This window comes from Erythrolamprus reginae, chromosome 2 (assembly GCF_031021105.1).
Source record: "Erythrolamprus reginae isolate rEryReg1 chromosome 2, rEryReg1.hap1, whole genome shotgun sequence".
NCBI lineage: Eukaryota > Metazoa > Chordata > Lepidosauria > Squamata > Dipsadidae > Erythrolamprus > Erythrolamprus reginae.
This window is the reverse complement of record NC_091951.1, coordinates 353,942,812-353,956,070: the sequence shown is the minus strand read 5'-3', so window position 1 is coordinate 353,956,070 and position 13,259 is coordinate 353,942,812. Positions and strand designations below refer to the sequence as shown.

The 13,259-nt window shown below is 44.3% G+C and overlaps 1 protein-coding gene across 2 annotated transcripts in view; it reads right to left on the bottom strand.

Moving 5' to 3' along the window:
- Positions 1–13,259, bottom strand: part of CNTFR (ciliary neurotrophic factor receptor) — a 368,226-nt gene that overhangs the window by 157,471 nt on the left and 197,496 nt on the right. The gene's annotated exons all lie outside the window — the stretch shown is intronic.

Below are 13,259 nucleotides of genomic sequence, written 5' to 3'. Positions count from 1 at the left end.
TGGGATTTTTTCCCCCTAGCCTAAATGTGGCTCAAAGATAGAATAGATATAGAGAATGATGGACTGGTGGGAGGAGCCCTTTTGAGGGGAAGTCTCAGCTCTCTTGAACTGATTATCAGGCCAGCTTGGCCAATTCAACAAAGACCAAGGCTCAGCTAGATTGGCAGCCTTGGCCCCTTTAAGAAGGCTGGACTTTAACTCCCAGAATTCCCTGGCCAGAGGACCACCCTCTCTTAAAGGGGCCAAGGTTGAGAGCCCCAAGACTTCTAAACATTGAAAGAGAGGGAATCCAGCCAGCAGAGTTTTGGGCATCGAAGTCCACCCATGCTAAAGTGGACAAAGTTGAGAATCCCTTACCTGTTCTGTCCCACCTGGTTAATTATCAGCAATTAATCCCCAATGAAGACTCAAAAGCAAAGTCACTATGTATATTTACAAAGAAACGTGCTGGAAACAGCAATGAAATCTTAGGAATGTCAGTCCGACTGCCAAAAGTCCACCTTTATCAGCAACAGTTAATAACGAGCCATCTGACATAAGGGAATAAATTCAAGTCATTAGTTTTCGGCATTGACAGGCAGTGTTCCCTCTAATTTTTTTGGGGGGTGGGCGGAAAAGTATAGTGTCTGAGCGGCAGTCCCTTTGGGACTGGGCGGCACAGAAATATTAAATAAATAAATAAACAAATAAATAAATAAAAAACCCACCCTGTTTTGCCTCCGAGAATTTCAAAATAAAATACTGTACTGTGTGTCTATAAGAGTGAGCTCATAATAGGGCAACTCTATCAATATCAAAATGCCACTTAAATAGTTGAGCTAGTTTCAAACTAGATTTTGATTTTCTTTCTCTCTTCCTTACTCCCATTCTTTTTCTTTCTCTTTTCCTTACTCTTTTTTCTATCTGTTTCTCTCTCTTCCTCTCTTCCTCTCTCTCTCCTTCCCTCTCACTCTTTCCCTCTCGGCTTCTGGGCAGGTTTGAAAAACTCTGAGTTGATGATGATTTTTAAGTGAGTGATTGATCACTGCTCAGCTTAGAGGGAACTATGTTGACAGGTACTCCAAATGCCTTCAGAAACCAGGATTTCAGGGTTGCAGGAGGATTTAAGAGAGAGACTCTTCGGCTGCTAGCTTGCTCTCTCCATATAGGGATGTTGAACTTCAACCTCCCCTTTTATACTATCAATGATCACAATCTATGCATAGAAGTATTCAATGCCTGGATCTACATCGCTGGAGATATTTTTGTCTCCCTCACAATCTTCTTACTCTCACATCTAATATGGGGTCCATAATATCCCTCTCCTTATCTGACTCAAACATTACCAGAGCTGGGGATTCTGCAGTCTCTGGAGGTTCCCCAGGCCCTAAATCTCCCTCACTCTCATTTTCCAAATCCCCTGGTAGAACATACTGGCCTAGGATACCCAGAGAGACCCGGTTTATTCTCCTCAAAGTTGATGATCAAAAGAGCCGGATGCGAGCCAACCACAACATGACCTAAAGCATCTCTTCCCCTTAGACTTATACTAAGAAGCTGAAGAAATACTAGCCACTCTCTTTCCATTTAAAAGAGAAAAAAAGCAAGTCAAGAACATGGAATGAATTTACAAGGCAGAAAAATGCCGCTGTTTATTAACTTAATAAGCTTTGCTGAAAGGGGAATCTAAATACAGGTAGTATATAAGGGGAACCTCCCTCCTCCTTTCCCCAGGCACAAATCTCAATGTAGGAGCTGCCAAGATAACAGGTAGTCCTACCCATGTGCCAAACCCTTCTCATTGCAATTAAAGCCAAGTTGGGTGTATCCCTTAAAATTCTTACTATATTAAAATTGAAGTGGTGAAATGGTGAGTTTTTAATCTTACACGAGGATCAGGGAGCAAGCTTTCTTGGGAATCCTAAAGTTGGGAGAGATCCTGGAGATCTTCTAGTCCAACCCTCTGCCCAAGGAAGGAATTCTCATACTATTCTGGGCAAGTGGTTGTCCAAACTTTTCCAGAAAACCTCCAGCAATGGAATATCCACAGCTCGAGGAAGGGAGTCTAGTTTCATCTCTACTTGAATGAAAAGAAGGACCAGGGAGACATGATAGCAGTCTTCCAATATTTGAGGGGTTGCCACAAAGAAGGGGGGTTCAGGCTATTCTCTAAAGCAGTGTTTTTCAACCAGTGTGCCGTGGCACACTAGTGTGCCGCGAGACATGGTCAGGTGTGCCGCGAAGCTCAGAGAGAGAAAGAAAGGAAGAGAGAGAGAAAGAAAGAGAGAAAGAAAGCAAGAGAGAGAGAGAGAAAGAAAGAGAGAAAGAGAACAAGAGAGAGAAAGAAAACAAGAGAGAGAACAAGAGAGAGAGAGAAAGAAAGAGAGAAAGAAAGAGAACAAGAAAAAGAAAGCAAGAGAGAGAAAGAGAGAGAAAGAAAGCAAGAGAGAAAGCAAGAGAGAAAGAAAGTAAGAGAGAAAGAGAACAAGAGAGAGAGAGAGAAAGCAAGAGAGAGAAAGAGAACAAGAGAGAGAGAGAAAGAAAGCAAGAGAGAGAAAGAGAACAAGAAAAAGAAAGCAAGAGAGAGAGCAAGAGAGAGAAAGAAAGCAAGAGAGAGAGAGAGAAAGAGAAAGAAAGCAAGAGAGAGGGAAATAAAGCAAGAGAGAAAGAGAACAAGAGAGAGAAAGAAAGCAAGAGAGAGGGGGGAGGGAAGCAGAGAGAGAGAGAAAGACATAGAGGTAGGTAGGGAGAGAGAGAAAAAGAGAGCAAAAAAGGGAGGAAGGAAGGAAGAGAAAGAAAGAGGAAGGGAGAGAAAGAGGGAGGGAGAGAGAAATAGAGCTAAAGGGAGGAAGAGAGAGAGAGAGAGAATTTTTTTGTCCAAACTTTTTTTAACTCCCCCCCCCCGCTCAATGTGTCCCAGGGTTTCGTAAATGTAAAAAATGTTCCGCGGCTCAAAAAAGGTTGAAAGTCACTGCTCTAAAGCACCTGAGGGCAGACCTGGAAATCACCATTCTTTTATGCCTATCACTAAAATTATAGCTTTTCAAGCCTGGCTCCTAGCCCATAAACCGAAGCTTTCTAGTCTTTTGTTGTCCCTTTCTTCTAATTTTTTTTGGAATATGCACCTTCACGGCATTTCCTAAAACTGTTAAATGTGCCAGAGATGGCTGCACATGGAGTATCATTGAGCCTTTCATCTGCACCTCTATAACTGTCTGGTTTGGTTCTGCAACCCAATAGGACCGACACAGACTTCAGAGGAGAATCAGAACTGCAGAAAAAACAATGGCTGCCAACCTGCCTTCCATCCAGAACCTGGACACTGCACGAGTCAAAAAGAGGGCGGGGAAACTATTTACTGACCCCTCACATCCTGGACATAAACTGTTTCAACTCCCACCCTCAAAACGTCGCTACAGAGCCCTGCACACCAAGACAACTAGACACAAGAACAGTTTTCTCCCCGAACACCATCACTCTACTGAACAAATAATTCCCTCAACACTGTCAAACTTGTTACTAAATCTGCACTTCTAGTCTACTAGTTTTTTCTCATCATTCCTATCATCCTTTCCCTCCCACTTAGGACTGTAGGACTGTAACTTGTTGCTTGTATCCTAAGATTTTTATTAATATTGATTGTTTCTTCATTGCTTATTTGACCCCTATGACAATCATTAAGTGTTGTACCACATGATTCTTGACAAATGTATCTTTTTCTTTTATGGACACTGAGAGCATCTGCACCAAAGACAAATTCCTTGTGTGTCCAATCACACTTGGCCAATAAAATTCTATTCTATTCTATCATTAATGGATGAACTCCACAGCCTATTAATTAAATAATTAGAAGTCAACATGGCTTCACCCCAATATGACCTGCTAAGATCAGCATTCTCCATCGGTGAGTCTTTCATCATTTGCATGGTCCTTTATGACTTTAAAAAGGCTGTTGTAAGACTCCATTCTGCCTTTCAGTTACATTGTTCTCTTTTGCTGTATATGGATTTGTGTGTCTGTGTTTTATTCCCAACTGTCCCAACCATTGTTGAAAATCTGTTGACGTGAATTTTGAACATCTGTCAGTCTGCAATTGACATACCTGTTGTTTATAAAGCCCTACATGGCATCGGACCAGAATATCTCCGGGACCGTCTTCTGCCGCATGAATCCCAGAGGCCGCTAAGGTCCCACAGAGTTGGCCTTCTCCGGGTCCCGTCGACTAAACAATGTCATCTGGCAGGACCCAGGGGAAGAACCTTCTCTGTGGTGGCCCTGGCCCTCTGGAATCAACTCCCCCCAGAGATCAGAATTGCCCCACCCTCCTTGTCTTAAGACCCACCTGTAATGCCAGGTGTGGGGGAATTGAGACATCTCCCCCAGGCTTACAGAGATTTATGAATGGTATGCTTGTGTTGTATGGTTTTTTTAAATGAACTAGAGACACTCAGCAAATTATGCTCCATTTCAGGTACACATAATACATAATTAAACCATGTTTCAAGATATGGAATTTGCACACTGCCTCTTCCAATGACTTTAGCCTTCTGGCCATTTGCTAAGGCTACTGTATCTCGAGCAACTGGACCCATTCTGAAAAAAAAATAGAATTATTAACAATTGTTCTACTTGTCCCACTGTCTATTAACCATTTGTCTTTGCTATTGCAATAACAAACTCTTATGAAATCAAATATGCCTTCAGGGCTTCCAAACTCAAGCCCTGCTCTTATTTGCATTCAAACATGCAGAGACCATTTCCCGTGTTTCATCAAGTCTGTCTAACACTAACAGCACCTTCTGGGATTCAGGAATATTCATTCCATGCTGTTCCAGTTCCACAAACAGAGTTTGCATTTTGCAATAAATGTCTTTCTACAGATTCACCTGGTTGCAAACAGGTGGTGTATAATTTCCTTGATAATTGTACAATATTGCATGCTGACACACTCACATGCACAGCTCTTAATTTCAGCCAGACCTCCTTATTATTTATTAGATTTGTATGCCGCCCCTCTCCGGACTTCACTTCCTGTGAAGTCTTTAAATCAGCTACATTGATAAACTGTTCATCTTCTAAACTTAACATGATACAAGCCATTGCTTTGTCATGTTTCCTCTGCACTGCAGCTGCTAAAGCTTCTGTGGTTGATTAATGACCAAATCCCACAGCTCCTCAACCTTCAGGAAATATTGCATCTTTGCAGCCCATATTATATAATTCTTCTGCCCCAAACGAGGCACAGAGCACTCCTTAAATTCAACAGCAGCCATCCTGCAATCTCTGCCTGGTTCCCTTTATTTAACACAGCTTAAATTACAATGCAGTTTTCTGTATGCTCTGGGCCCATAACCTATCAGAGTTTGCGGGAGATAATTAATTTCCAGAAGCACAGATAGATGTCAGCTGTATATGTATATATATACAATAGCACAAGTAGATTATTTTTTCAATATAGCAACAGCTACAAACAGTTTCATTTCCAGCAGCAGATAAGCTTTCGGTTCAGAGTGGACTGAGAGTACAGAGTGGGCTGAGTCACTCCCAGCCTTAAGCTTAAGTTTTCAGTTTCGATTCTCTGCACAGACTCAGAACTGGTTCTTTCCCATTGGCTGGCTTGGTTGCTATGCTTATTCATTGGCTAAACCTCGTTACCATTGGCCCTCCCAGTTCATGAATATCTTAAGAGGCTGTCCCATCAATTGATCATTTTCGCAGTCAAGAATTCCCAGGTTGGATCTCCCTCTGAGGAGCTCCATCAGTTGCTTCCATCCTTTGGTGCCACGGAGAATAAGCCAAGCCCCTTTCAACTGTTCACTGGATTTCGGACATAAATATTCTGGAAAATGTCCAGAGATACTTTACTAGAAGAGCCCTCCCCTCCTCTACTCACCACAGAATATCCAATGCGACTAGACTTACAATCCTAGGTTTAGAAAGCTTAGAACTATGTTACCTTAAACACGACCTAAGCATAGCCCATAAAATAATCTACTACAACGTCCTTCCTGTCAATGAATACTTCAGCTTCAACCACAACAACACACGAGCACACAACAGATAAAAACTTAAAGTAAACCACTCAAAACATGACTGCAGGAAATACGATTTTAGTAACCGAGTAGTTGATGCCTGGAACTCACTACAAGACTCTGTAGTATCATCACCAGACCCCCAAAACTTTACCCTTAAAGTACCCTTACCGTTGACCTCTCCCGATTCCTGAGTGGTCAGTAAGAGGCGTGCATAAGTGCACCAGCGTGCCTTCTGTCCCCTGTCCTAACACTTCTCTCTTACTAATATCATGTTTATAAACATTGTTATATCTTTGTATACCACCAATACATATTACGTGACAAAACAAACAAACAAACAAACAAACAAACAAATAAATAAATAAATGCTATGAGATCACCCCTAGACCTTTCCCCAGCCTCATTCCCAGGTTGAATTGCCCTCTGAAAACTGAAGCTAACGTGAGGATATTTGTGGGTGCCTAATATTGACACAACACACAGCTTTGTTTCTGTATGGAGGGAAAGCAATTACCTCCCCTCTTGACGCCTGGAGGATGGAGAGTCTGCACTGGGCAGGGTTTCAAAGCTCTCCAAGGGCTCACAGCTTAAGAGTTGCATTAGCTGAGAATTGGCAGGTGACTCTCTCTCTCTCTCTCTCTCTCACACACACACACACACACACATCTCTCCCTCCCTCCCCCCCTCTCCTTCCCCTGCGGTGATCAAAGGAAGCATTTCTTCGCACAAAGGATCTCAAAGGTCTTCTGGTCTAAGTAGAACTAGGAGATCTACCTCCAAGCAGTGTTCTCTCTAATTTTTTTGGGGGGTGGGCGGAAAAGTATAGTGTCTGAGCGACAGTCCCTTTGGGACTGGGCGGCACAGAAATAATAATAAAATTTCCCTCTCGGCTTCTGGGCAGATTTGGAAAACTCTGAGTTGATGATGATTTTTAAGTGAGCGATTGCTCACTGCTCAGCTTAGAGGGAACTATGCCTCCAAGGCCTTCTACTCTTCAAGCAGGAGACCCTGTCCTATTCCAGACAAAGGGTTGTCCAGTCTCTTCTTAAAAACTAGGTGTAGGGACAATCACCTTCCAGGTCCCGTCTTCACCACCAGAAATGTAGAATAGCACAGGTGTAAGGGACTTTGGAGGACTTTTAGTCCAACCCCCTGCTCGAGCAGGAGACCCCATACCATTCTGGGCAAATGGCTGTCCAATCTCTTCTTCAGAACCTCCAGCGATGGAGCACCCACAATTTCTGGAGGCAAGCAGTTCCCCAAGTTAATTATTCTTGTCAGGAATTTTCTCCTTAGTTCTAAGTTGCTTCTCTCCTTGTTTAGTTTCCACCCATTGCTTCTTGTTCTACCCTCAGGTGTTTTGGAGAATAGCTTGACTCCTTCTTCTTTGTGGAAACCCCTGAGATGTTGGAAGGCTGCTCTCATGTCTCCCCTGGTCCTTCTTTTCATTAAAGCAGCCATGCCCAATTCCTGCAACTGTACTTCCTATGTTTTAGTCTCCAGTCCCTTTAATTGCTCTTCTCTGCACTTTTTCTAGAGTCTCAACATCCCTTTTGCATCGTGGCAACCAAAACTGAACATAGGATTCCAAGTGTGGCCTCACCAAGGCCTTGCAAAGTGGTATTAACATGTCAGGTGATCTTGATTCTCTCCCTCTGTTGATGCAGCCGAGAACTATGTTGGCTTTTTTGGCAGTTCCTGCAAATAATCTGGTCCCGTGCCGTGTAGGGCTCTATAGGTAATAACCAACAACTTGAATTGTGTTCAGAGAACGATCGATAGCCAGTTACCGGTTGCTTTTCCCAGCACGCTTTCCAAAGTCTCAGCATTTTTTTTTTATACTGGGGTGACCAAAACAGAATGTGATATTCCAAGCGTCGCCTTACCAGTGCAGTATAAAACGGTACTGTTCGGGCCTGTTTCGATGGGGCATCTAAGGACAGGGGGTGAAAGAAAAGAGCCCGGGAGGCCTCCCCTCTGATCTGAAGAGCGCAGCTCCCTCCCCGCTCTCTCACCGTCCTTCCCTGCCTGCAGCCCCAGCAAGAAAACAAACCGAAATCAGACACTGCAATTAATAATTAGCTACGGAGGAGACTCCACTGGGAGAGGAGAGAGACGTGTGGAGTTTTGGCCAAACAATGTCTTCTTCTTCGCATGTTGGAATCTGAGTGGGGTTTTGGATCTTCCTCTCCTCCATAGATTGCAAATCCAGCTTTTGGAACGATGGTTTTTTGGCTGCCTCAAAGGCTGTTTGTGTTTGTGTGCGTGTGTGTGTGTGTGAGGCTGAGGACATGGGAAGTCAGAGCTCATATTGTGTTATTTAAGTGTTCCCTTTATTTTTTTGAGCAGTGTATATAACACGTATATACAGTTAAATAATCTCTATAGAATTCAAATTACAAGGTATCACAAGCAGGAAGAGGGAGATTGTGATCCCCTTATATAGAGCGCAGGTGAGACCACACTTGGAATAATACTGTGTTCAGTTCTGGAGACCTCACCTACAAAAAGATATTGACAAAATTGAACGGGTCCAAAGACGGGCTACAAGAATGGTGGAAGGTCTTAGGCATAAAACGTATCAGGAAAGACTCAATGAACTCCATCTGTCTAGTCTGGAGGACAGAAGGGAAAGTGGGGACATGATCGAAACATTTAAATATGTGAAAGGGTTAAATAAGGTTCAGGAGGGACGTGTTTTTAATAGGAAAGTGAACACAAGAACAAGGGGGCACAATCTGAGGTGAGTTGGGGGAAAGATCAGAAGCAACGTGAGAAAATATTATTTCACTGAAAGAGTAGTAGATGCTTGGAACAAACTCCCAGCAGACATGGTTGGTAAATCCACAGTAACTGAATTTAAACATGCCTGGGATAAACATATATCCATCCTAAGATAAAATACAGGAAATAGTATAAGGGCAGACTAGATGGACCATGAGGTCTTTTTCTGCCGTCAGTCTTCTAAATACACTGCTCAAAATAAATAAATAAAGGGAACACTTAAACAACACACTATAACTCCAATTAAATCAAACTTCTGTGAAATTAAACTGTCCACTTAGGACATTCAAATTTAGGATGTGTTCTTTGAGGGCTCCCTTTATTTTCTTGAGCAGTATATAACCCCAAATATCAAATATAAACCAGGTACTTCAGCAAACAGCTCTATAGATACACTAACTAACAACAATACTCCCCCAAACAGGAACCTCATTAGCTCCCTCTTATGGACAACAGACACACTTCTCTTAAAGATATATCACTTAAACATACATTGGTAGTTTATATGTATTGTAACCCAACATAGTATCATACATGGTACTGACAATCACCAACTTCTACACCTGCTTGACATGGGGTCCCCAGGGATGGGGAGGAGGGGCTGTGCTCTCTGGGTTGGTAGGACTGGGTGGTGGTGACCCCAACACCCAGTCAGTCAATGAAATTGGGAAAGGTGCAAAAGAGGGCAACAAGTATAATCAAGGAAATGGAGCCCCTCCCTTATGAAACCAGGTTGCAACGCCTTGGTCTCTTCAGCCTTGAAAGATGGCATTGAAGGGGTGACTTGATCGAAGGGTATAAAATCATGCATGGAATAGAAAAGGTGGATAGAGAAAAATTCTTTTCTCTATCACACAATACTAGGACAAGGGGGCCCTCCCTAAAGCTCACAGGTGAGAAAGTGAGGATAAATCGAGGGAAATATTTCTTCACCCAGAGGGTCCTTGGTTGATGGGATTCCCTTCCAGAAGAGGTCGTGACAGCTGTCAGCCTGGAGAGCTTCAAGGCAGGATTAGACAGATTCATGGATGCCAAGCGTATCATAGGGGGTGATTGAAAGGGATGTCCCAGTGCTGCCTCTATGTTGGTTGAGGCAGGCAGGATTCCCTTGGGTCTCATTTGTTGGGGGTCAAGGGAAAGGGAGGGTCTTGCCTTCTCTTTATGCCCAAGATCCCCATGGACAATTGAGGGGCCACATTGGGTCACAGAATGCTGGACTTGATGGGCTTTGGCCCATTCTACAGGGCTCCTCTTAGGTTCTTAGGTTCCTAGTTCCAGCATCTACTGGAGATCTGCCCAACTCAGCCTCCCTGAAGCGATGCCCTCTTAGCCTCAGAGTGACCAAGGGCCAGGCTGTACTTCCAGGTAATTTGCTGACACGGACATTAAGAGTCGGGTTGGTTGAGACGTTAGATGTTTGCAAAAACGGCGGTTGTGATCTCTCCCGGTCGGTACTTCTGGAGAGCTATTGTCTGGATCAAAAGAGCCGCCGCTTTCTTTGCTTTCACACATCTATGAACACGACAAGACTCCAACATCTGCTTTGACATGCACGTCCTGCCGGCACAAAAGCTTTGTGCTCCGTTTCTTCCTTCCTTCAAGGAAAGTGAATCCGACAGCGCGAGAAGAGTCGAGGGACGGGAGGGACAGGGGCGGCTTTGAATCTAAAACATACAGGTAAATAACGGGGTCGGAAGGGACCTTGGAGGCAGTATTGGGTTGCTGCCAGAACAGAGGGATGGACACTGTACCGGTAGCAAAAATGGAGCTGCGCGCACTGCTCCAGCTGACTGGCGGGTGGGCGCGCATGTTGGCACGAGATTTGGCTTCTGTGCATGTACCGGAAGCCAAATCTCACGAGAAGATGCATGAAAACATAGAAACATAGAAGACTGACGGCAGAAAAAGACCTCCTGGTCCATCTAGTCTGCCCTTATACTATTTCCTGTGTTTTATCTTACAATGGATCTATGTTTATCCCAGGCAGGTTTAAATCCAGTTACTGTGGATTTACCAACCACGTCTGCTGGAAGTTTGCTCCAAGCATCTACTACTCTTTCAGTAAAATAATATTTTCTCATGTTGCCTTTGATCTTTCCCCCAACTAACTTCAGATTGTGTCCCCTTGTTCTTGGGTTCACTTTCCTATTAAAAACACTTCCCTCCTGGACCTTATTTAACCCTTGAACATATTTAAATGTTTCGATCCTGTCCCCCCTTTTCCTTCTGTCCTCCAGACTATACAGATTGAGTTCATTAAGTCTTTCCTGATACGTTTGATGCTTAAGACCTTCCACCATTCTTGTAGCTCATCTTTGGACCCGTTCAATTTTGTCAAGGCTGTGAGTAAAGGCTGGAAGTAAAGGCATGGACAAGCGAGATTTTCATGGGAATAGGACAGTGATGGCGAACCTATGGCACGGTTGCCACAGGTGGCACGTGGAACCCTATCTGCTGGCATGCGAGCTTTTACCCTAACTCAGCTCCAAGGTGCATGTGCGTGCCAGCCAGATGGTTTCTGTCACTCCGAGGGGGCATTTTCAGCTTCCAAAGAGTCTCCGGGGGGGATGGGAGAGGGCATTTTTGCCTCTGAAGCTGGGGAGGGCAAAAAAGGGGCCTTTCAGGCCCACCAGATTTTAGGAAATGGGCTGTTTTAGGCTTCCAGAGGACCTCCGGGGGAAGAGGTCATTTTCACCATTCCCAGGCATTGAATTATGGGTGTGGGCACTAGTGCATGCACAATAGCACACACACACACACATGTTTTCAACACCAGAGGAAAAAGAGGGTCAGCTTGAGCAGGGGGTTGGACTAGAACAGGGGTAGGCAAAGTTGGCTGTTCTATGACATGTGGACTTCAACTCCCAGAATTCCTGAGCTGGCATGATTGGCTCAGGAATTCTGGGAGTTGAAGTCCATAGGTCACAGAAGAGCCAACTTTGCCTACCCCTGGGCTAGAACACCTAGTCGTTCACCTAGGTAAAAAAAAACCTAGACACACATACAGGCTGGGAGGAACCTCACTTGGCAGTAGTGACTGTGAAACAGATCTCAGAGTCTTGGTGGATAACCAACTATATATGAGCCAGCAATGTGCAGCAGCGGCTAAAAAAACCAACACAACCTTAAGCTGCAACAACACTCCAAGACTAGAGAGGTATTAATACCACTCTATAATGCCCTAGTCAGACCTCACCTGGAGTATTGCATTCAGTTCCAGTCAACACACTTCAAAAGAGACATCGAAATTCTGGAAAGAGTGCAGAAAAGAGCCACCGAAATTATAAGGGGAAACCAAGCCACACGAAGAGAGGTGGCAGGAACTGGACATCGATAGTCGAAAAAAGAAGGGCCAGGGGGTACAGGATAAGCAGTAGACAAGTACTGGAAGGGTTTCCACAGAGAGGAGGGGGTCACACTATTTTCCAGGGCACCAGAAGGCCAGACGAGGAACAACAGATGGAAGCTGACCAGGGAGAGATTCAACCTGGAAGTAAGGAAAAACTTGATGTCCTGCAAGGTCCCTTTCTACTCTAATAAATAAATAAATAAATAAACTTCTGAGGTCCCTTCCAACAGTAGGATTGCATGATTCTACAGTAGGATTTCAACTGTCATAATTGTATAATTCTGTTGATCAGTGGAACGCTTGGCTTGAGAAATTATGAGTGCTCCCTGGAGGTCCTTCAAGAAAAGAGTGAACAGCCACTTGTCCAGAGTGGTATATTTATTTATTTATTTATTTATTTATTTATTACTTAGATTTGTATGCCGCCCCTCTCCGAAGACTCCAGCTTGAGAGGACTAGGAGACCTCTTGAGTTCCTCTCCAGAATTACACAATTCTATGGAAGGTTTCCACAGGAAGTGCTGTGACAATATTGTGTCATTTTGCTCCTTTGAAAACTTTTTGTCCCCAAGGAAGACGCAGGGGGTCGCATAGTGGTTAGAGTGCAGCTCTGCAGGATCCTCCAGCTACCTGCTAGCTGTAGTTCAGCAGTTCAAATCTCACCACCGGCTCAAGGTTGACTCAGCCTTCCATCCTTTCCAGGTGGGTCAAATGAGGACCCAGATTGTTGGGGGCAAGAGGCTGACTCTCTGATAACCTCTTAGAGAGGGCTGGAAAAGCACTAGGAAGGAGTATATAACTCTAAATGCTATTCCTTCCTTCCTTCCTTCCTTCCTTCCTTCCTTCCTTCCTTCCCTCCCTCCCTCCCTCCTTCCTTCCTTCCTTCCTTCCTTCTCCTAGAGCCAAGGTGGTACAGTGGTTAGAGTGCAGCACTGCAGGCTAGTTCACCTAACTGCTAGCTGTAATTCAGCAGTTCAAATCTCACCCCTGTCTCAAGGCTGACTCATCCTTCCATCCTTCCGAGGTGGGTCAAATGGGGACCCAGATTTTGGGGGGCAAGAGGCTGACTCTGCAAACCGTTTAGAGAGGGCTGTAGAAGCCCTGTGAAGGGGT